The sequence below is a fragment of the Oncorhynchus nerka genome, linkage group LG20, assembly GCF_034236695.1.
Source record: "Oncorhynchus nerka isolate Pitt River linkage group LG20, Oner_Uvic_2.0, whole genome shotgun sequence".
In the NCBI taxonomy this organism is placed as follows: Eukaryota; Metazoa; Chordata; class Actinopteri; order Salmoniformes; family Salmonidae; genus Oncorhynchus; species Oncorhynchus nerka.
Window position 1 is genome coordinate 23,992,744 of NC_088415.1, and position 25,564 is coordinate 24,018,307.

General features: G+C 43.1%; 1 pseudogene; it reads right to left on the minus strand.

The window, feature by feature from the left end:
* Positions 1 to 7,298, minus strand: part of LOC115102107 (ataxin-1-like) — a 50,964-nt pseudogene extending 43,666 nt beyond the window's left edge.
* Between the last annotated feature and the right edge of the window lie 18,266 nt (positions 7,299 to 25,564).

The window sequence follows — 25,564 nt, forward strand, 5'->3', positions numbered from 1 at the left end:
ACATTTTGTTAGTCCCCACAACGTGTTAGGGTTAGAATTATGTTTAGGGCTAGGAGCTAGGGTTAGTTTTAAAGTTAGGGTTAGGGCAAGTGTATGGGTTAGGGCTAGGTTTAGGGTTAGGGTTTAGGGAAAATAGGATTTTGAATGGGACTGAATTGTGTATCCCCACAAGGTTTGTTATACAAGACTGTTTGTGTGTTAGTAAAAGAAGGAGAGTGAGTCAATCTCATTCAGCATCCCCCACACACCACATACATGCTGTTGAGGATGAGCCTTGGATGTAATGGTTGTAACACAGTGAATAGTATCCCTGTAGCTTGTGGAATAAACCCTGGTGAGTTCTTAGGTGATACTGAGCTCTTTAAGCTTCTGGCCTTACCATTCAAATGTTAAGGATCATTATGTAATCTCTCAAAGTGTAGGAGTCAGCAGGCAGTGCCAGGCAGGTACTCAGTTACCCAATGAGGACATGTGTTCGACTGACAGTGAATGCAACTGACAGGCAGTGCCAGGCAGGTACTCAGTTACCCAATGAGGACATGTGTTTGACTGACAGTGAATGCAACTGACAGGCAGTGGCAGACTTGCCATCACATCATCAGGGGGCCTTGTGAACTTTGCATCATTTCCTTTAATAATACATTATTTCTGTATTATCTTGTTTTCTTCCTATACTGTACCTTTCCAACAAAAATGTTAGCATGCAATACAGCTCAGTGTTACACATTACAATATTCAAGTAATTGTACATATTTCTTATTGAATTTCTGAATGTCTTATTAGTCTTATTTTGAACATATACAGTTGGTTGCAGTTTGTATCTGTGCTAGAGTGGTTAAAAAGTCCAGACATGAAAACATATATATATTGTTATTGGTCAATAATAATAGATATAGGTATCTATATTAGATATAGGTATTGGCCCAGAAGTTACATATCATGAATCCCTAATGTGAAAGTATAAAACAGATAGAAAATATAAAACAATGGTAATGGACCTAGACAAACAAATCAGTCTGAGGGTGGCCCTTTGTTTAATTAAAAAATCCTGATGTGACCCTTGAGCCCACCCCTGTGTCCAACCCTGTGGTGATGCAAAGACCTTGTAAAGGGTATTTCAAGTATTTTCAGTCAGCCTTTTCATTCTGCTTCATTCACCTAAAAGAATCCAAACAACTCCTGGGCAGACAGGCCTCTGCCTGGGGCCTCCAAATCACTAAGTCCGCCCTTGCTGACAGGCTCAATGGGAGTTAGTCGATGACTTCACCTCAGAGGATCTAGATGCGAGACTACACCTGAAAACAAAGCCCTAGCACAATAAATCTACATGTGTGAACTGATACCAGCCCCACCCTTCTAACCTGTCAACCTTGCCAAGCCTGCACACAATACCGCACATTTACACACACACAATCACAGACACACACAAACACACACAATCACACACATAGTACACATGGACATACAGACAAACGTGTCATAGCATTGCCTGACTTTGCCTAGTCATGTCAAAGACAAGGGCGAATCCGACAACACAAAAAAACAATGAAAAGGTTGAAAACACAATCGATTCATATAAGCAAAAAAGGCTCACAGATGCTGACCATGCATGCGCTTACATTTTAATATGATACAGTAACTCCTCTGGAATATTGCTGTGAAACAGCCCTGTGTCTGACACCAGAAGACCATTCAGTGAACTCTCTATTCAGACTCGAGTGGGCTGAGGTTAGCCATTGACACTGATCCGAGGTCAATTTGGTGCTTTTCTCACTGTGGAGCAACCATTTGTGGTATTCCAACTATCTTCAACATTCCGTCGAGCTGGGAGGGAAAGTGCTAGGCTACATGGTAGAGTGTAATGCTTGGAAATATAAGTTATTCCATGAAAAACTGACTGTGAGGTACCAAGAAACACACTGTGGTATTGTAGGAGGTTTGAGTGGGTGAGCTGCAGATACACACACACACACACACACACACACACACACACACACACACACACACACACACACACACACACACACACACACACACACACACACACACACACACACACACACACACACACACACACACACACACAGATGCAAACACAAACACACACACAGAGTGTTACAGCACACATACACACATACAGACGCAAGGGCACTTATGAAACACGCACGAAACGCACACAACTAGATTTATGCTTTTCAACTATTTTCAAAGTGAAAACATTCATATCTAAGTACATTGTTTTTGTCTAATTGCTTACATTACTTTAAATGATATAGCCACAATAGCATGTTCTCTTCTGTGTGGGTTTGACTGAATTCCAGTGCAGGTATGAATGGGCCAAACCCAGACAGTCTAGTTCCTGTGTCTGCCACTCACATCATTCTAACTTACAGTAAAGTGCAACTGAACTTATAGTAATAAACATTTACGGTTGAAAATGGCCTTTGTGGCATCGATATTAATCCGAAACATTTATTCTAGTGCCAAAATTGAGTAAAAAAATGTAAGTAAGATCATTTTGGTCATAAAATCAGTAAATTCCAAAAATGATTTTTCGGAGACTTGTGTAACTGAGGATGTCGCAATTTACATGACGTTTGGCACAGTCTAGTCACGGTTGTCAGTAATCAAATCATCCAGATCTGCCTGGTGTGCTGCAGTACACACTATCAGTACACACTATCCAATCGCTCACCACAATCAACCTATGAATGTTTATTAAGATCAGTTGCACTTTTCTGTAAGTTAGAATGATGTGAGTGGCCCATTTATTTACAGACAACCGAATTAACCATTAGCACCCCCTTATGTTGAAAGAACAAGAATAGTTTTTTTTTATAAACAGCCTGGGTTTCTCAGATTCAAACATCCTCATATTTGTGAGCTAACATTAGGATCACAACCAGAACTTTTGTTCAAGATATTTCCATGTAGAAAGCAGGAAATCCAGTAAACAGGTTTCCCTGACCAGTCACGTCCACATTGTCATGCTGCATCACGCGGTTGCTAAGTCATTCGGTATGGTGGCTTGTTTGGGACGTTGTCTGTCTGTCTGTCTGTCTGTCTGTCTGTCTGTCTGTCTGTCTGTCTGTCTGTCTGTCTGTCTGTCTGTCTGTCTGTCTGTCTGTCTGTCTGTCTGTCTGTCTGTCTGTCTGTCTGTCTATCTGTCTGTCTGTCTGTCTGTCTGTCTGTCTGTCTGTCTGTCTCTGTCTGTCTGTACCCCCCAACTCCACCACCACATCTGTCTCTACAGTCCATATCTCGCTCACCCCCTCTGCTCTCTACATGGGAGTATCTACCCCCTCTGTTTCTCTGCCAACCCCCACTTCTGCCTCCTCTCTGTCAGTGTCCCCCACCTACCTCCACCTCCTCCCCAATCCCCCTCTCCCATATCTTCCCCATATCTACCCCCACATCTCTCTTTCATATCTGCACTTCTCTCTGTCTGCCCCCCTCCTCATATGTGCCCCTCTGTGACTGTGGCCCCTGGCTATCTCTGGACTGGGTCTATTTCAGCCCACTGCTCTTTTTCTTAGCCTGGATTCAGCCAGGCTGAATGGTGAACCTACACCTTTCTATCCCTCACACATACTTACACATTTACAAAGTGGCCCATGCACATGCATTCACTTGCATGAACACACACTGAGGCGCACACGCACGCACGCATGCACGCAGACACACGCACACGCACGCACACATGCACGCAGACACACGCACACGCACGCACGCATGCACGCAGACACACGCACACGCACGCACGCATGCACGCAGACACACGCAGGCACACATGCACGCAGACACACGCAGACACACACACACACACACACACACACACACACACACACACACACACACACACACACGCACACACACACACACACACACACACACAGGTGTGCACACACATACTCACACACTAGTGCGAAGAGTAATACTCACATAGACACATATAAGCCCACATGCTGTTAGACTCACACTGCTATACCATTAACCATGCACTGTACACACAGGGTGTTTCTCAATATGCATACTACCGTGCTCCACGCTCTCATGCTCAAAGTGCATTTTCCAGGAACGTTCTCTTGAGTACATTCTTGTGAGGACGAGAGTGTGGATTTACCTCACGCTGTATTACCTACTGTATTACCTCACGCTGCATCTCGCCATTCACTGAACCTTCTTCTAGCCAGGACAATGGCAACAATAGAGACTAAACAGCATATATACAAAGCAAACGTTTTACTTCATAATTATCAGCTAGAGGTATGTGAATCGTAGCAATTTAGTTAACCAGATAGAAAAAAAGGCAAAAATGACCGAAAACCAATGTTAACTAAGGTAGATGTAAATTTTTCTTGGGTAGCTAGCTAACAATTCTTCATGGCTGGCTAGCTAGCCAATTAGCCCTATTGACTTACTATGGACTTACCCATTCACTGAACCTTCCTTCTTCTAGCCAGGACAATGGAAATAGAGACGGAACAAGATATACACAAAGCAAATATTTCACTTCATAACTATCAGCTTGCTATGAGTGAATTGTAATAATGTAGTTAACCAGATATTATAACTGGCAAAAATGACCTAAAGCCAGTGTTATCCAAAGTTGTACAGTGTTATCTATCAGTAGTAGCTAGCAAGTTAGCTCTATTGAATTCCTATGGGCTTACGAACCACACACACTACAGTGGGTATTGAAGGCAGGTAACCATGCCAAAATTAACATAGCATGTACAGTTGAAGTCGGAAGTTTACATACACTTAGGTTGGAGTCATTAAAACTCATTTTTCAACTACTCCACAAATGTCTTGTTCACAAACTATAGTATTGGCAAGTCGGTTAGGACTACGCAAGTATAAACATCATGGGACCACTCAGGCGTCACACCGCTCAGGGAGGAGATGCGTTCGGTCTCCTAGAGATGAACATACTTTGGTGCGAAATGTGCAAATCAATCCCAGAACAACAGCAAATGCTGGAGGAAACAGGTACAAAAGTATCTATATCCACAGTAAAACGAGTCCTATATCGACATAACCTGAATGGCCGCTCAGCAAGGAAGAAGCCACTGCTCCAAAACTGCCATAAAAGAGCCAGACTACGGTTTGCAACTGCACATGGGGACAAAGATCGTACTTATGGAGAACTTTTTGGCCATAATGACCATCGTAATGTTTGGAGGAAAAAGGGGGAGGCTTGCAAGCCAAAGAACACCATCTCAACCGTGAAGCACAGGGGTGGCAGCATCATGTTGTGGGGGTGCTTTGCTGCAGGAGGGACTAGTGCACTTCACAAAATAGATGGCACAATGAGGGAGGAAAATTCTGTGGATATATTGTAGCAACATCTCAAGACATCAGTCAGGAAGTTGAAGCTTGGTCACAAATGGGTCTTCCAAATGGACAATGACCCCAAGCATACTTCCAAAGTTGTGGCAAAATGGCTTAAGGACAACAAAGTCAAGGTATTAGAGTGGCCATCACAAAGCACTGACCTCAATCCTATAGAAAATGTGTGGGCAGAACTGAAAAAGCATATGTGAGCAAGGAGGCCTACAAACCTGACTCAGTTACAGCAGCTCTGTTAGGAGGAATGGGCCAAAATACACCCAATTTATTGTGGGAAGCTTGTGGAAGGCTATCCGAAAACTTTGACCCAAGTTAAACAATTTAAAGGCAATGCTACCAAATACTAATTGAGTGTATGTAAACTTCTGACCCACTGGGAATGTGATGAAAGAAATAAAAGCTGAAATAAATCATTCTCTCTACTATTATTCTGACATTTCACATTCTTAAAATAAAGTGGTCATCCTAACTGACCTTAAACATGGATTTTTTACTTGGATTAAATGTCAGGAATGGTGATAACTGAGTTTAAATGTATTTGTCTAAGCTGTATGTAAACTTCCGACTTCAACTGTATGTATTAACTTATCAAGATAAAGTATTGTAGTGAGATGAGATGTCAATAGGTAACATTTTATTCCAAAGTTTTTTCACTCTCGCTTCAATTCAAATAATGACAGCCAATGATTGAATGAAAATGTGCATGATTTTTACGTAGTTACGTCACATTTATTTGCATACTTTTCGTTGAAGCATCAAAATATGTTGAAACGGAGTACGCATTAGAGAAGTGCCCTCCGTGTACCGTTTCGCATATTTTGATTTGGACTCATACTCCGACCCTCCCGTGCTTTAATTTGAGTGCTCGGAGCACGGTAGTAGGCATTTTGAGAAACACCGATAGACTGCTTTACCATAAACCATATACAGGACACACAGACTGCTATACCATAAACCATATACTGGACACACAGACTGCTATACCATAAACCATATACTGGACACAAAGACTGCTATACCATAAACCATGTACTGGAAACCGAGACTGCTATACCATAAACCATGTACTGGAAACCGAGACTGCTATACCATAAACCATGTACTGGAAACCGAGACTGCTATACCATAAACCATATACTGGACACACAGACTGCTATACCATAAACCATGTACTGGACACAAAGACTGCTATACCATAAACCATGTACTGGAAACCGAGACTGCTATACCATAAACCATATACTGGACACACAGACTGCTATACCATAAACCATATACTGGACACAAAGACTGCTATACCATAAACCATGTACTGGAAACCGAGACTGCTATACCATAAACCATATACAATCCACACATGCATGTTGTATCTTCTCAGATACGAACACTTCTTTCTCGATCACACAACTCACATAGTCCTGTAATACAGCATATCTTCAAACAACCACTGTATAGACATATTTTATCCAACTCTCTAACTTTCTGTCTCATCAAAGCACACACACACACGCACGCATGCATGCACTCACACACACGCACACACACAATCACGCACACACACACACACACACACACTCGGAGGCTAGAAAGCGTTCTGGTTACTTACCTCTCTGGGTGTCTTTGCGTGGTGAGTAACGGAGTGAGTGCTCATTGGATCAGCTAGCCGTAAAGCACAGAGACATACAGCTCTCTCTCTCGCTCTATTTATCTTTTCACCTCTCTCTCTCTCTCTCTGTCTCTCTGACTCTCTCTCTCTCTCTCTCTCTCTCTCTCTCTCTCTCTCTCCCTCTCTCTCTCTCTGTCTCCGACTCAGTCTTCAATATGTTCCTTTCTCTCCACCTTGCCTCACACTCTGTTTGCTCTTAACTCTTCTATGCTCTTACACTCTGCCTCTCTCTCACTCTAGCTTGCTTGATCTCTATAACTCCCCCTCTCTCTATCTCTCTCGCTCTGTCCCTCTATCTCTCCCCCTCCCTCTCGCTATCCCTCCCTCCCTCTCACTCTTTCTCTGTCTCTGTCTCTTTCTCTGTCTCTGTCTCTGTCTCTGTCTCTCTCTCTCCCTCGCTCTCTCTCTTTCTCTCCCTCTCTCTCTCTGGGTGTATTATTAGCAAAGCTCAGTACGGGGCTGATAGTTGATGTCAGGCTCATTGTGGGAGCGTTAGCTAGCCGTAGTGTTAGCACTAGCAGCATTAATGGCTCTAGTTTGGCTGAGTGCCCAGAGGCTATGCTCATTAACCTCCCCAGAGCGGCGGAATGCACTGGCCCACATCTCACGCTATTGGCTTAACACCTCAGCCTCTCCTCGTATCACAGCACAGTAGAATGGTGGGAAATGTGTGCAGAATGGTGGGAAAGTAAACTACCAGTAAACTACCATAACTTGGGTCACTTTCAATGATTTTATGTAATTTATCACAAGACATCTAGTGGCCCTTTTGGGTACTTCAGATTATCATAAACGTCTGTAATTATCCCTAGCCCTCTGTTTGGCGTTATCACATGTAAAATATATCAAATAATCAAATTATACTGAAGAATAATATAAATGCACCATGCAACAATTTCAATTATTTAACTCAGTACAAATCACTTTTTTTTGTCACATGTGCCAAATACAACCTTACTGTGAAATCCTTACTTACAAGCCCTTAACCAACAATGCATTTCTTTTTCTCCCCAAATTTGACCTTGTCTCGTTGCTGAAACTCCTCAACGTGCTCAGCAGAGGCGAAGGTGGAATCATGAGTCCTCCAAAACATGACCCGCCTAACCGTGCTCCTTAATACACACCAGCTTAACCCAAAAGCCAGCCACACCAATGTGTCAGAGGAAACACCGTTCAACTGTCCTAGTTAAACTTGCTCAGTCAAATAAAGGTTAAATAAAAAATAAAAAATAAAAATAAACTGCTGACCAGCATCAGCCTGCAAGCACCCGGCCTGCCACAAGGAGTCACAAGGGCGCGATGAGTCAAGTAAAGCCCCCCCCCCGGCCTTAGACCGCTGTGCCACTCAGGCATAGATAATAGATAATAAACAGCTAGTAGCTGTTCAGTAGTCTTCTGGCTTGGGGGTAGAAGCTGTTTAGAAGCCTCTTGGACCTAGACTTGGTGCTTCAGTACTGCTTGCCGTGCAGAGAGCAGAGAGAACAGTCTATGACTTGGGTGGCTGGAGTCTTTGGCAATTTTTAGGGCCTTCCTCTGACATCACCTGGTATAGAGGTCTTGAATGGAAGAAAGCTTCGCCCCAGTGATGTACAGGGCCGTACGCACTACCCTACTAGCGCCCTACTACCCTACTAGTGCTACTAGTGCCCTCCTTTTCCATCTCATTTGTCTTGATCACGTTGAGGGAGAAGTTGTTGTCCTGGCACCACACTTCCAGGTCTCTGACCTCCTCTCTATAGGCTGTCTCATCTTTGTTGGTAATCGTAAGTACAGTGGGGACTAAGCACGCACCCCTGAGGGGCCCCCGTGTTGAGGATCAACGTGGCAGATGTATTTTTGCCTACCCTTACCCACTGGGGGCAGCCCGTCAGGAAGTCCAGGATCTAGTTACAGAAGGAGGTGTTTAGTCCCAGGGTCCTTAGCTTAGTGATGAGCTTTGAGGGCACTATGATGTTGAATGCTGAGCTGTAGTCAATGAACATCATTCTCACGTAGGTATTCCTTTAGTTCACGTGGGAAAGGGCAGTAATTGAGCGCAATAGATATTGCACCATCTGTGGATCTGTTGGGGTTATATACAAATTGGAGTGGGTCTAGAGTTTCTGGGATGATGGTGTTGATGTGAGCCATGACAAGCCTTTCAAAGCACTTCATGGCTACAGACATGAGTGCTACGGGTCGGTAGTCATTTAGGCAGATTACCTTGGTGTTCTTGGGCACAGGGACTATGGTTGTCTGCTTGAAACATGTTGGTATTGCAGACTCAGCCAGGGACAGGATGAAAATGTGAGTGAGGACACTTGCCAGTTGGTGAGCACATGCTCTGAGTACACGTCCTTGTAATCCTTCTGGCCCTGCGGCCTTGTGAATGTTGACCTGTTTTAAGGTCTTGCTCACATCGGCTACAGAGAGCGTGATAACACAGTCATCCAGAACAGCTGGTGCTCTCATGCATGCTTCAGTGTTGCTTGCCTCGAAGCGAGCATAGTAGTGATATAGCTCGTCTGTTAGGCTTGTGTCACTGGGAAACTCACCAAAACAAATTTGGTGAGATTTTAAGGGCTTTATTGGCATGGGAAACATTGCCAAAGCAAATGAAATAGATCATAAAGACAAGTGAAATAAACAATACAAATTTATAGTAAACATTACAATTCCAAAAGTTCCAAAATAATAAAGACATGTCAAATGTAATATTATGTATATATATATACAGTGTTGTAATGATGTCCCAATAGTTAAATAAAAATAAATAGGACAATCAATAAACATAAATATAGGTTGAATTTACAATGGTGTTTGTTCTTCACTGGTTTTCCTTTCTTATCGCAACAGGTCACACATATTGCTGCTGTGATGGCACACTGTGGTATTTCACCCAATAGATATGTGAGTTTAACCAAATTAGATTTGTTTTCGAATTATTTGTGCCTGTGTAATCTGAGGGAAAAATGTCTCTAGGGTCATACATTTGGCAGGAGGTTAGGAAGTGCAGCTCAGTTTCCACCTTATTTTATGGGCAGTGTACACATAGTCTGTCATCTCTTGAGAGCCAGTTCTGCCTTCGGCGGCCTTTCTCAATAGCAAGGCCATGCTCACTGAGTCTGTACATAGTCAAAGATTTCCTTAAATTTAGGTCAGTCACAGTGTTCAGGTATTTTACCACTGTGTTCTCTCTGTTTAGGGCCAACTAGCATTCTAATTAGCTTTTTTGTAATTTCTTTCCAATGTGGCAAGTAATTATCTTTCCGTTTTCTCATGATTTGGTTGGGTCTATTTGTGTTGCTCTCTCTCTCTCTGTCTCTCTCTCTCTCTCTCTCTCTCTCTCTGTCTCTCTCTGTCTCTCTCTCTCTCTCTCTCTCTCTCTCTCACTCTCACTCTCACTCTCACTCTCACTCTCTCTCTCTCTCTCAAAGTACAGTGCATCACACAACAAAATATATCACAGCAAATACATTTTGACCTATATAACCTTCTGTTTCTGCTTGTCTTCCTTCTCTCTGACACACACACACACCCACACACACGCGCACACGCACACGCACACGCACACACACACGCGCGCACACGCACACGCACACGCACACACACACACACACACACACACACACACACACACACACACACACACACACACACACACACACACACACACACACACACACACACACACACAGCTTACTTGTATAAACAGCAACTGGGTGGTGGAAAAGCCTCTGGCAGTACGTCCTCAGGGACACACACACACAAACACACACTCATCCTGACAAGGCAACTCTGACACAATCACAGATGGTAGGCGGGGGGCTTTCTGGATGTAACTTGATGCAGTTGACCTAAAATCAAGGGTCTGAAGGAAACTGTGCACCCTGCAGAATGACAGGTCGAATGGCCTGCCTGACCATACAGCACAGGGAAGACAGGAGAAACACAGTACAGCATGGGGAGTTAAGTCAAACATCCCAAATCATAAGTCCTGGAGAGGAATTAAAGCTCAGCTTTAGACAAATACTGAACCAATCAGGACGCAGGCAGATGAACAGACAGACAGACGGTAGGCCAAACAAGTTGCAGTAAGTCCCTTCCCTACACTAGGTAAGAGTCAAGGGTACAACGCGACTCAGACCAGAACGTACTGGACCTATTTTTCTCTCCATATCCCCGGATTTCAACCGAAAGCTCTGGACATTTACACCTGGATCTCGCAGCTAGCCCGCTGCTATCCGTGTGACTATTGGCTTACGTCGATCCCGGAGCAAACATCAATTATTCCGGAGCTAGCCAGCTGAAGAGTTCCATCAGCTCTCCTGGGCTACAATCACCCATCCGGACCCGTTTTACTGTCGACACGGAGCCCCACCGGGCATCACGACTGGACTACCAACGTTATCTGCCCGAGGAAGTTATCCAACTGGCCCCTCCGTCGCGACATTACCTGAACGCCAATCTGCGGCCTGCTAATCGTTAGCTGTCTTATCGGTTGCTATCTGAATAGATCTAACAGACTATTTTTCTTGGGTCACTATAACTATATCTATTTTGCCATTTGGATTGATCCCCTCTACCACACGGAACCCCACTAATCTCCCGACGGAAACGCATGAGGTGGCTAAAAACAGACCTCCATGCTAGCTTGCTACCGATGGCCCGGCTAGCTGTCTGAATCCCCAACCAACCTCACTACTAACTGGACCCTTATGATCACTCGACTAAGCATGGCTCTCCTTGTCTATTGCTGTTCTGGTTAGTGTTTATTCGCTTATTTCACTGTAGAGCCTCTAGCCATTCTCATTATACCTTATCCAACCTTTCAGTTACACCACCCACACATGTGATGATATCACCTGGTTTCAATTATGTTTCTAGAGACATATCTCTCTCATCATCACTCAATACCTAGGTTTACCTACACTGTATTCACATCCTACCATACCTTTGTCTGTACATTATACCTTGAAGCTATTTTATCGCCCCCAGAAACCTCCTTTTACTCTCTGTTCCGGACGTTCTAGATGACCAATTCTCATAGGTTTTAGCCGTACCCTTATCCTACTACTCCTCTGTTCCTCTGGTTATGTAGATGTGAATCCAGGCCCTGCAGTGCCTAGCTACACTCCTATTCCCCAGGCACTCTCTTTTGATGACTTCTGTAACCGTAATAGCCTTGGTTTCATGCATGTTAACATTAGAAGCCTCTTCCCTAAGTTTGTTTTATTCACTGCTTTAGCACACTCTGCCAACCCGGATGTTCTAGCAGTGTCTGAATCCTGGCTTAGGAAGACCACCAAAAAATCTGAAATCTTCATCCCTAACTACAACATTTTCAGACAAGATAGAACAGCCCCTCTCAGCTCCCACCTGTGCCCTGGACACCATATGTGAATTGATTGCCCCCCATATATCTTCTGCTAGGTGACCTAAACTGGGATATGCTTAACACCCCAGCCATCCTACAATCTAAGCTTGATGTACTCAATCTCACACAAATGATCGATGAACCTACCAGGCACCACCCCAAAGCCGTAAACACGGGCACCCTCATAGATATCATCCTAACCAACTTGCCCTCTAAATATACCTCTGCTGTTTTCAACCAAGATCTCAGCGATCACTGCCTCATTGCCTGCATCCGTAATGGGTCAGCGGTCAAACAACCTCTACTCATCACTATCAAACACTCCCTGAAACACTTCAGCAAGCAGGCCTTTCTAATCGACCTTGCCGGGGTATCCTGGAAGGATATTGACCTCATCCCGGGGATTTTTTTAAATGCCTTCCTCATTATCTTAAATAAGCATGCCCCATTCAAGAAATGTAGAACCAGGAACAGATATAGCCCCTGGTTCTCTCCAGACCTGACTGCCCTTAACCAACACAAAAACATCCTATGGCGTTCTGCATTAGCATCGAACAGCCCCCATGATATCCAACTTTTCAGGGAAGCTAGAAACCAATATACACAGGCAGTTAGAAAAGCCAAGGCTAGATTTTTCAAGCAGAAATTTGCTTCCTGCAACACAAACTCAAAAAGTTCTGGGACACTGTAAAGTCCATGGAGAATAAGAACACCTCCTCCCAGCTGCCCACTGCACTGAGGATAGAAAACACTGTCACCACCGATAAATCCACTGGCCATGCTTTCCACCTGGCTACCCCTACCCCGGTCAACTGCACTGCACCCCCCACAGCAACTCGCCCAAGCCTTCCCCATTTCTAATTCTCCCAAATCCAGTCAGCTGATGTTCTGGAAGAGCTGCAAAATCTGGACCCCTACAAATCAGCCTGGCTAGACAATCTGGACCCCTTCTTTCTAAAATTATCTGTAGAAATTTTTGCAACCCCTATTACTAGCCTGTTCAACATCTCTTTCGTGTCGTCTGAGATTCCCAAAGATTGGAAAGCAGCTGTGGTCATCCCCCTCTTCAAAGGGGTGGACACTCTTGACCCAAACTGCTACAGACCTATATCTATCCTACCCTGCCTTTCTAAGGTCTTCGAAAGCCAAGTCAATAAACAGATTACCGACCATTTTGAATCCCACCATACCTTCTCTGCTATGCAATCTGGTTTCAGAGCTGGTCATGGGTGCACCTCAGCCACGCTCAAGGTCCTATACGATATCTTAACCGCCATCGATAAGAAACAATACTGTGCAGCCGTATTCATTGATCTGGCCAAGGCTTTCGACTCTGTCAATCATCACATCCTCATCGGCAGACTTGATAGCCTTGGTTTCTCAAATGATTGCCTCCCCTGGTTCACCAACTACTTCTCTGATAGAGTTCAGTGTGTCAAATCGGAGGGCCTGTTGTCCGGGGCTCTGGCAGTCTCTATGGGGGTGCCTCAGGGTTCAATTCTTGGACCGACTCTCTTCTCTGTATACATCAATAATGTCGCTCTTGCTGCTGGTGAGTCTCTGATCCACCTCTACGCAGACGAAACCATTCTGTATCCTTCTGGCCCTTCTTTGGACACTGTGTTAACAACCCTCCAGACAAGATTCAATGCCATACAACTCTCCTTCCGTGGCCTTCAATTGCTCTAAAATACAAGTAAAATTAAATGCATGCTCCTCTTTTTAAATCTACAATTGGCTTCCTATTTCGCAACAAAGCATCATTCACTCATGCTGCCGAATATACCCTTGTAAATCTGACCATCCTACCGATCCTCGACTTCGGCGATGTCACTTACAAAATAGCCCCCAATACCCTACTCAATAAATTGGATGCAGTCTATCACAGTGCCATCCGTTTTGTCACCAAATCCCCATATACTACCCACCACTGCGACCTGTACGATCTCGTTGGCTGGCCCTCGCTTCATACTCGTCGCCAAACCCACTGGCTCCAGGTCATCTACAAGACCCTGCTAGGTAAAGTCCCACCTTATCTCAGCTCGCTGGTCACCATAGCAGCACCCACCTGTAGCACGCGCTCCAGCAGGTATATCTCTCTGGTCACCCCCAAAACCAATTCTTCCTTTGGCCGCCTCTCCTTCCAGTTCTCTGCTGCCAATGACTGGAACGAACTACAAAAATCTCTGAAACTGGAAACACTTATCTCCCTCACTAGCTTTAAGCACCAGCTGTCAGAGCAGCTCACAGATTACTGCACCTGTACATCTATAATTTAGCCCAAACAACTACCTCTCACCCTACTGTATTTATTTATTTTGCTATTTCTATCTCTACCTTCCACTGCAAATCTACCATTCAAGTGTTTTACTTGCTATATTGTATTTACTTTGCCACCATGGCCTTTTTTCGCCTTTACCTCCCTTATCTCACCTCATTTGCTCACATTGTATATAGACTTATTTTTATACTGTATTATTGGCTGTATGTTTGTTTTACTCCATGTGTAACTCTGTGTTGTTGTATGTGTCGAACTGCTTTGCTTTATCTTTATCTTGGCCAGGTCGCAGTTGTAAATGAGAACTTGTTCTGAACTTGCCTACCTGGTTAAATAAAGGTGAAATAAAATAAATAAAAAATAGGCGGTGACCTGGCCCAAGTTAAAATGATTTAGCAAATGTGCCTGTGTGTGTGTGTGTGTGTGTGTGTGTGTGTGTGTGTGTGTGTGTGTGTGTGTGTTGTGTGTGTGTGTGTGTGTGTGTGTGTGTGTGTGTGTGTGTGTGTGTGTGTGTGTTTGTATATATCAGTGGAAAACTACCCAATTGTCATACTTGAGTAAAAGTAAAGATACCTTAATAGAAAATGACTGAAGTAAAAGTGAAAGTCACCCAGTAAAATACTACTTGTCTAAAAGTCTACACGTATTTGGTTTTAAATATACTTAAGCATCAAATGTAAATGTAATTGCTAAAATATACTTCAGTATCAAAAGTAAAAGTATAAATAATTTCAAATTACTTATGTTAAGCAAACCAGACAGCACAATTTAAGTTTTTTATTTATTTATGGATAGCCAGGGGGATACTCCAACACTCCGACATACTTTACAAACCAAGCATTTGTGTTTAGTGAGTCTCCCAGATCAGAGTCAGTAGGGATGACAAGGGTTGTTCTCTTGATAAGTGAGTGAATTGGACCATTTTCTGTCCTGCTAAGCATTCAAAATGCAACGAGTACTTTTGGGTGTCAGGCAAAATGTGTGGAGTAAAAAGTACACCATTTTCTTAAGGAATGTAGTGAAGTAAAATTAAATGTTGTCAGAAATAGAAATAGTAAAGTAAATGAATGTACAGATTCCACAAAAAACTACTTAAAAAACTACTTAAATTGTACTTACAAATATTTTTACTTAAGCACTTTACACCACTATACCAGTATGATCTCTGTGGTTACCTCTTGTTGTTCAGAGTGAACTCTGACGACATTGTATGCAATTGTACTACCCAGCCCACCCTCTCAGTTCATCACACATAGACGTGAACCCCTTCTTAGAGGATGTTGGCCTTGTTGATCTGATTGGATATTTTAGTTTTACTGCCTTTGGTTTGGTCTGTGGATTGGTCAACAATTGATTTTGAATACAAACAAGGCAGACCTGATATGAATGGAATTAAATGCCTTTGTTGTCTCTCTTATCCTGTATCCAGTCCATGGAGGAAGTTTGTATGATCAGTTCTCATTTCCTAGGCTTCTAGACCTCTGGCCTAGCAGGCATCTCTTTCTTCATGCTTTGTATTGTAAGTTAACCTTAGGTTTATCCATTCATTTATTAAATAATTTATTAAATAATACTTGCTTTGATATTCACCTCTCATGACCATTCGTTGATCTTAGTCAGCTAAACACATAATACTTAATTGCACATGATTTTACTATAATGTTAAATGGAGTCAGATATACCTTTGTTTATTAATTTCATAGTCTTATTTTGGGTTACAAGTGAGGTATATAATATGCATATATGATAATTATTACCCCGCTATAGTTACTCCTCTGCTCCCAAGTGGTGCAGTGGTCTAAGGCACTGCATCTCAGTTCTAGAGGCGTCACTAAAGACCCTGGTTAAATTCCAGGCTGTATCACAACCGGACGAAATTGGGAGTCCCGTAGGGCAGCGCACAATTGGCCTGGCGTCGTCCTGGTTAGGGGAGGGTTTGGACGGGGTAGGCTGTCATTGTAAATAAGAATTTGTTCTTAACTGAATTGCCTAGTTAAATAAATGTTAAATAAAAAGTGTCTGTTCCTTTTTCCTCCTCCACATCTCTTCAGCCTGCTATTCCATATACTATTATATCACAGGGAAACTATAGCATCCATATGTGTCTGAATGACAACAGCACACTAAAATTATATGGATTCTTCTGACAGCGTTTCAGGGGATTTCAGGAAATTCTGTGTCTTTAATAGTGTCATGGTAGAATCACAGATTCACTGAAGTAAACTGCTCTGAGAGTATAAAATATCATATTGCATAAGATTGTGGAGTGACCTGACCACGTAGATGCAAAGTGCAACTGAAACTCTATCGCAAATGTATATACAGGCATGCACGCACATGGGTGAACACACACACAGAATACCCATACAAAACCCTGATACCCATACTCGGGCACACACAAACGCACGCACGCACGCACGCACGCACGCACGCACGCACGCACGCACGCACGCACGCACGCACACACACAGTGATGTCCTATCAGTGCCCTGCCGGCAGAGCGGGCCAGTTGGCAGGAGGGAAACTGGAGCTGGGTTGGAGTGCTGACACAGGGAACAGACCCAGAGAGAGAGGAGCACATTGTGCTAAAAGAGAGGATTGTTACACACACACAACCCTTTCTCCATCCGCTTTGAGGCTTCAGACAATGTGTCCCAACCAGCTACTGGCAGGACAGCCTGCCCAGACTTTACACTCACATTCATGCCTTTCTGTCTTTCATCCCTCACTCACTGAATATCACTCTCTTCATTCTCTTTATTTTTTTATTTATTTAACCTTTAGTTAACTAGGCAAGTCATTTAAGAACAAATTCTTATTTACATTGACAGCCTACCTCCCTGGCCAAACACTCCCCTAACAAAGACGAACCTGGGCCAATTGTGCACCGCCCTGTGGGACTCCCAATCACGGCCAGTTGTGACACGGCCTGTGAACGAATCAGACTCTGTAGTGACGCCGCTAGCACTGCACTAGGGTACCTTAGACCGTTGCACCACTCAGGAGGCCCTCTCTATTTCTCTACGTCTCCCTCCCGTTTACTACGTTTTTGTGTCTGAATGCTTCTGCATTCTGTCCTTTCTCTTCTGTTTATAAAAGCTGCTGGAAAAAGTTGAAGTGTCCACTGTAGACCTCTAGGAATGAGTTTGCGTGTGTGTGTGTGTGTGTGTGTGTGTGTGTGTGTGTTTGTCCGCGTGTGTGTGTACATACTGTATGTGTGCTTACATCTCTTGAATCCTCTTCTCCAAAATGAACATGAGCCTTTTGTACTATTGTAATACATATATTGCATAAAGCAACTCACTGTTTGTCACCTACTAAAAAGGTGAAAGACTAATCCAGACATGCCCAGATGGCTTCCACTGCCCTCTGGTTTTTCCTGCCAACCCCTTCAATTCAAAGGGGCTTTATTGACATTGGAAACATGTCTACATTGACAAAGTAAGTGATTGAAACAATTAACAAAAATGAGAAGAAACAAAAAACGACAACAGCAAAAAAAGTACAGTAAACACTGCACTCATAAAAGTTTAAAAACGATGAATACCTTTCCACTATTCTATTATCAACAAGGACAACAACCACCCGAGCCACTGCCTGTTCACCCCGCTATCATCCAGAAGGAGAGGTCAGTACAGGTGCATCAAAGCTGGGACCGAGAGACTGAAAAACAGCTTCTATCTCAAGGCCATCAGACTGTTAAACAGCCACCACTAACATTGAGGGGCTGCTGCCAACATACTGACTCAACTCCAGCCACTTTAATAATGAATAATTGATGTAATAAATGTATCACTAGCCACTTTAAACAATGCCACTTTATATAATGTTTACATACCCTACATAACTCATCTCATGTATATATACTGTACTCTATACCATCTACTGCATCTTGCCTATGCCGTTCGTCCATCGCTCATTCATATATTTGTATGTACATATTCTTATTCATTCCTTTACACTTGTGTGTATAAGGTAGTTGTTGTGAAATTGTTAGGTTAGATTACTTGTTAGATATTGCTGCATGGTCGGAACTAGAACCACAAGCATTTCGCTACACTCACATTAACATCTGCTAACCATGTGTATGTGACAAATTAAATTTGATTTGATTATCAGCTATGTACAGTGTTTTTAACTATGTGCAAATAGTTGTAGTACAAATAGTAGGGCATACAATATACTATGTTGTTTGTGCTCCACTGGTTGCCCTGTTTTTATGGCAACGGGTCGGAAATCTTGCTGCTGTGATTTGCCTATCGAGTTTATCAATGTTTGATTAGTTTTCAAACTCTTTGTGGGTCGTTGTGATCTGTGGGAAATATGTGTCTCTAATATTGTCATTGTTTGGCAGGAGGATAGGAAGTGCAGCTCTGCTTCTACTTCATGTTGTGGGCAGTTGGCACATAGCCTTTCTTCTCTCTAAATCCAGGTCTGCCTATGGCGGCCTCTCTCAATAGTAAGGCTCACTTCTATCTCTCTCTCTCTCTCTCTCTCTCTCTCTCTCTCTCTCCTTATTTTTCCGTAGTGTATAGTGTTTTCTGGGTCTCCATGCTGCCAATGACTGGAACGAACTACAAAAATCTCTGAAACTGGAAACACTTATCTCCCTCACTAGCTTTAAGCACCAACTGTCAGAGCAGCTCACAGATTACTGCACCTGTACATAGCCCACCTATAATTTAGCCCAAACAACTACCTCTTTCCCTACTGTATTTAATTAATTTGCTCCTTTGCACCCCATCATTTGTATTTCTACTTGGCACATTCTTCCATTGCAAATCTACCATTCCAGTGTTTTACTTGCTATATTGTATCTACTTTGCCACCATGGCCTTTTTTTGCCTTTACCTCCCTTATCTCACCTCATTTGCTCACATCGCATATAGACTTGTTTATACTGTATTATTGACTGTATGTTTGTTTTACTCCATGTGTAACTCTGTGTCGTTGTATGTGTCGAACTGCTTTGCTTTATCTTGTCCAGGTCGCAATTGTAAATGAGAACTTGTTGTATAAAAGGGATTGAATTTGTTGTTGCCTAATACCTTTTGGGTAGGTTTCCACACTATCTATAGCATTTCTTAATACATTCAGTTCCTGTGGCTTTGATGCCTCATGATTGAGATTTGCTCTGTTCAAGTGAACTGGGATTTTGCTGCGATCTGATAGGGGTGTCAGTGGGCTGACTGTGAATGCTCTGAGAGACCCTGGGTTGAGGTTAGTGATAAAGTAGTCTACAGTATTGCTGCCAAGAGATGAGCTATAGGTGTACCTACCATAAGCATTCCCTCGAAGCCTTGACTATGCATATACCCAGCGTGCGACAAAGCTGCAGGAGTTGTGACCAGTTTTTGTTGGTTATATTGTCGTAGTTGTGCCTAGGGGGGCATATGGTGGAGGGCATGTTGTCACCTCCAGGTTTGTTTGTTTGTTCCCCTGTGTGCTGAGGGTGTCAGGTTCTTGTCCAGTTCTGGCATTTAGGTCCCCACTGACTGGTGCATGTCCCTGGGCCTGGAAATGATTGATTTCCCCATTCATGATGGACAAGCTGTCTTTATTAAAGAATGGGGATTCTAGTGGGGGATATATGTAGTACACAGGAGGACATTTTTCTCTGTTAAGATCATTTCCTTTTGAAGTTCTAGCCAAATGTAAAGTGTTCCTGTTTTCATTCATTTAATAGAGTGAGTTAGGTCTGCTTTGTACCAAATTAGCATACCCCCTGAGTCCCTTCCCTGTTTCACACCTGGTAGTTTGGTGGATGGGACTACCAGCTCTCTGTAACCTAGAGGGCAACCAGTGGGTCCTGGTTGGATGACAATATCTGTATTTCCGAATTCTTTGATGAAGTCCAGGTTCCTGCTCTTTAGGCCAAAGGCAGATGACCTCAGGTCTTGGATATTCCATGTTGACATAGTGAAGGCCATGTGTTCTAAAAGTGTCCAATGTTGTTAGTCGTGTGGTTTGGCCTCAGACCAGTAAGTGTGAGCATAGCCTGCAGAGCCTGTGGTACATTTCTCTCTCTCTCTGTGTCTCTTTCTCTCTGTCTTCTTCCAGTTTTACTATCTGTCCTTTCTCTCTCCATCTAAAAATACTGCAGCCCCGTCACTATAACAGATAACCTCTGAGGAAGCCAACATTGGACACTGCTTTACACATGCGTGCGCCTGCGCTTGCACACACACACACACACACACACACAAAATTGTATTAGCTGATGAATGCTACAATATCCATCATGGGGGCTCTGAGGACATGTAGCTTTGCCATGATCATAAGCTGCACCCAGACACACACACACACACACACACACACACACACACACACACACACACACACACATGTGCATGTGTGTGTTTGTGTAGTGTGTGTAGGGGGGTGTAGGGGGGTTTATCTGTAGGGGGAAGTATCTAGCGGGTGGAGGGGTCTTCTCACACTCACATAAACCATGGCCTTCCAGGAAGAAATGGGCAGTTTCAGTCGCTACTTTACGTAACTTTACCCCCAGAGGAGTAACGTCATCTATGGTCCCCCGAATCAAAACTGCCTTGCTTGCACTTCTCTGCGGGGTTGTGGTACTAAAACATTCTATTAATAAAACACACACAAAATTGTATTAGCTGATGAATGCTACAATATCCATCATGGGGGCTCTGAGGACATGTAGCTTTGCCATGATCATAGGCTGCACCCAGACACAGACACACACACACACACACACACACACACACACACACACACACACACACGTGCAACACAGACAAAAACACACAAATCAGTGAGCAAGGGTCCCAGAAAAGAGTGGACGGCGACTGGATTGTGAGAGCATCTCTTGTGTACTTTATTGTGTGATCAGCGACACCGAGATTGTGTCTATAGCGTTTAATAAAGAGAGGCACCAAGTTTGTGTGTATGAGATAAGAGAATTATGTTTGTAGAAGAGTGATGGTGTGTGGGAATGCTTATGTAGAGAGAGACAGAGACACAGAGACACAGAGACACAGAGAGAGAGAGAGAGAGAGAGAGAGAAAGAAAGAAAGAAAGAAAGAAAGAAAAAGAAGAGAGAGAGAGCCAATTGTCCTTTATGGTTGTGAGGCCTAGGGTCCTCTCAACAACCAAAAATATTGTCCGTGTACAACGTAAAACACCAAATAATGCATACAGAACAGAATTAGGCCGATACCCGCTAATGATCAAAATCCAGAAAATAGCTGTTAAATTCTACAACCACCTAAAAGGAAGCGATTCCCAAAACTTTCATAACAAAGCTATCAACTACAGAGAAATGAACCTGGAGAAGAATCCCCTAAGCAAGCTGGTCCTGCTCTGTTCACAAACACAAACAAACCCCACGGAGTTCGAGGACAGCAACACAATTAAACCCAAGAAAATCATGAGAAAACAAAAAGATAATTACTTGACACATTGGAAAGAATTTACAAAAAAACCCAGAGCAAACTAGAATGCTATTTGGCCGTAAAAAAAGAGAGTACATAGTGACAGAAGACCTGACCACTGTGACTGACCATAAATGAAGGGCATCTTTGACTTTGTACAGACTCAGTGAGCATAGCCTTGCTATTGAGAAAAGCCGCCGTAGTCAGACCTGGCTCTCAAGAGAAGACAGGCTATGTGCACAATGTTCACAAAATGAGGTAAAAACTGAGCTGCACTTCCTAATCTCCTGCCAAATATATGACCATATTAGAGACACATATTTCCCTCAGATTACACAGACCTACAAAGAATTTGAAAAAACAAATCCAATTTTGATTAACTCCCATATCTATTGGGTGAAATACCACAGTGTGTAATAACAGCAGCAATATTTGTGACCTTGTTCTCAACTAGCCTACCTGGTTAAATAAAGGTGAAATAAAAGTATAATTTTTTTTACAATTGAAAATGTATGTTTATTGTACTTGAACTATTTGCACATCGTTACAATGCCATAATATGCCATTTTAAATGTCTTTATTATTTTGGAACTTTTGTGAGTGTAATGTTTACTGTAGAGAGAGAGAGAGAGAGAGAGAGAGAGAGAGAGAGAGAGAGAGAGAGAGAGAGAGAGAGAGTTGACAGGCTACACTTGCGACTTGTAAGGAAATGAAATAAATAACAAGTTCTCGCTGCAGCGTTCACACTATGTAACTCCTGAGAGTCTGGCAAGGAAAGAGAGAGGTGTCAATGTAAGACCACAGTACTGCTGTTTCTATGGTAACGGCTATCCCAGGGAGACCCCGGACCGTAGTGATGATCTCTGGGGACTGTTTAAATTGAAACTGATTTAAGGTCAGCTTAGAGTTTTCCTTCCTAATGGTTTAGGTTGAGGCAGATCCTTTCTCTGTGCATAAGGGCAACTTCCTCCAGAGGCTGCTCAATACCTCTTTTGTCATCATTATGATTAGTAAAAACTGTTATGTAAGAGACGATCAGTCACAATCTGACATGGTCACACCTCTGCACACCAACCTCCATCAAATGCAATATACACAGTGCATTCAGAAGGTATTCAGACCCCTTGGCTTTTTCCACATTTTGTTACGTTACAGCCTTGTTCTAAAATGTTTTTTTTTTTTTAATCCCTCATTAATCTACACACAATACCCCTTAATGGCAAAGCAAAAACAGGTTTGTAGACATTTTTGTAAATGTTTTACAAATAAAAAACAGAAATATCACATTTACATAAGTATTCAGACCGTTTACTCAGCACTTTGTTGAAGCGCCTTTGGCAGTGATTACAGCATCGAGTCTTTTTGGGTATGACGCTACAAGCTTGGCAAACCTGTATTTAGGGAAGTTCTCCCATTCTTATCTAAAGATCTACAGGCCATCATTGTAAATAGGAATTTGTTCTTAACTGACTTGCCTAGTTAAATAAAGTTTTTTTTTTTCAAACAGACCCTCTCCTCTCAGATCCTCTCAGATCCAGCTCTGTCAGGTTGGAAGTGGAGCGTTGCTGTACAGCTATTTTCAGGTCTCTCCAGAGATGTTCGATCGGGTTCAAGTTCGGGCTCTGGCTGGGCCACTCAAGGACATTCAGAGTCTTGTCCCGAAGACACTCCTGCATTATCTTGTCTGTGTGCTTAGGGCCGTTGTCCTGTTGGAAGGTCAACCTTCACCCCAGTCTGAGATCCTGAGTGCTCTGGAGCAGGTTTTCATCAAGGATCTCTCTGTACTTTGTGCTGTTCATCTTTGCCTCGATCCTGATGTCTCCCAGTCCCTGTCGCTGAAAAACATCACCACAGCATGACGCTGCCACCACCATGATTCACAGTAGGGATGGTACCAGGTTTCCTCCAGACGTGACGCTTGGCATTCAGGCCAAAGAGTTCAATCTTGGTTTCATCAAACCAGAGAATCTTGTTGAGAGTCTTTACGTGCCTTTTGGCAAACTCCAAGTGGGCTTCCGCCTGGCCATTCTACCATAAAGGCCTGAGTGGTGGAGTACTGCAGAGATGGTTGTCCTTCTGGAAGGTTCTCCCGTCTCTACAGATGAACTCTGGAGCTCTGTCAAAGTGACCATCGGGTTCTTGGTCACCGCCCTGATCAAGGCCCTTCTCCTCCTGATTGCTTAGTTTGGCCGGGCGGCCAGCTCTAGGAAGAGTCTTGGTGGTTCCAAACTTCTTCCATTTAAGAATGATTGAGGCCACTGTGTCCTTGGGTACTTTCAATGCTGCAGACATTGTTTGGTACCCGTCCCCAGATCTGTGCCTCGACACGATCGTGTCTCGGAGCTCTACGGACAATTTCTTTAACCTCATAGCTGGGGTTTTTCTCTGACTTGCACTGTCAACTCTTGGAGCTTATATAGACAGGCCTTTCCAAATCAAGTCAAATGAATTTATTTTACCACAGGTGGACTCCAATTTGTTGTAGAAACTTGTCAAGGATATACAGTTATAGTCGGAAGTTCACATACACTGACTAATAGATCCTTGTTATGACCTCAGAGAGAAAAGAAGAGATAGAGAGAGAAAGAGAAAGGGTGAGGCCGATCTGACACAGAGACATGACACAGGATACTTGTTATTAATGTGGAGGAAGGATAATGTGTGTGAGAGAGACTATATACAGTTGAAGTCGGAAGTTTACATACACTTAGGTTGGAGTCATTAAAACTTGTTTTTCAACCACTCCACACATTTCTTGTCAACAAACTATAGTTTTGGCAAGTCGGTTAGGACATCTACTTTGTGCATGACACAGGTCATTTTTCCAACAATTGTTTACAGACAGATTATTTCACTAATAATTCACTGTATCACAATTCCAGTGGTTCAGAAGTTTACATACACTAAGTTGACTGTGCCTTTAAACAGCTTGGAAAATTCCAGAAAATGATGCCATGGCTTTAGAAGCTTCTGATAGGCTAATTGATATTTTTTTCGTCAATTGAAGGTGTACCTGTGGATGTATTTCAAGACCTCTGGAAAACAAATGTAGACCTCCACAAGTCTGGTTCATCCTTGGGAGCAATTTCCAAACGCCAGAAGGTATCTGTTCATCATCTGTACAAACAACAGTACTTTGGAGATGAACGTACTTTGGTACGAAATGTGCAACTCAATCCCAGAACAACAGCAAAGGACCTTGTGAAGATGCTGGAGGAAACAGGTACAAAAGTATCTATATCCACAGTAAAATGAGTCCTATATCGACATAACCTGAAGGGCCGCTCAGCAAGGAAGAAGCAACTGCTCCAAAACTGCCATAAAAAAGCCAGACTATGGTTTGCAACTGCACATGGGGACAAAGATCGTACTTATGGAGAAATGTCCTCTGGTCTGTTAAAACAAAAATAGAACTGTTTGGCCATAACGACCATCGTTATGTTTGGAGGAAAAGGGGACGCTTGCAAGCCGAAGAAGACCATCCCAATAGTGAAGTACGGGGTTTGCAGCAT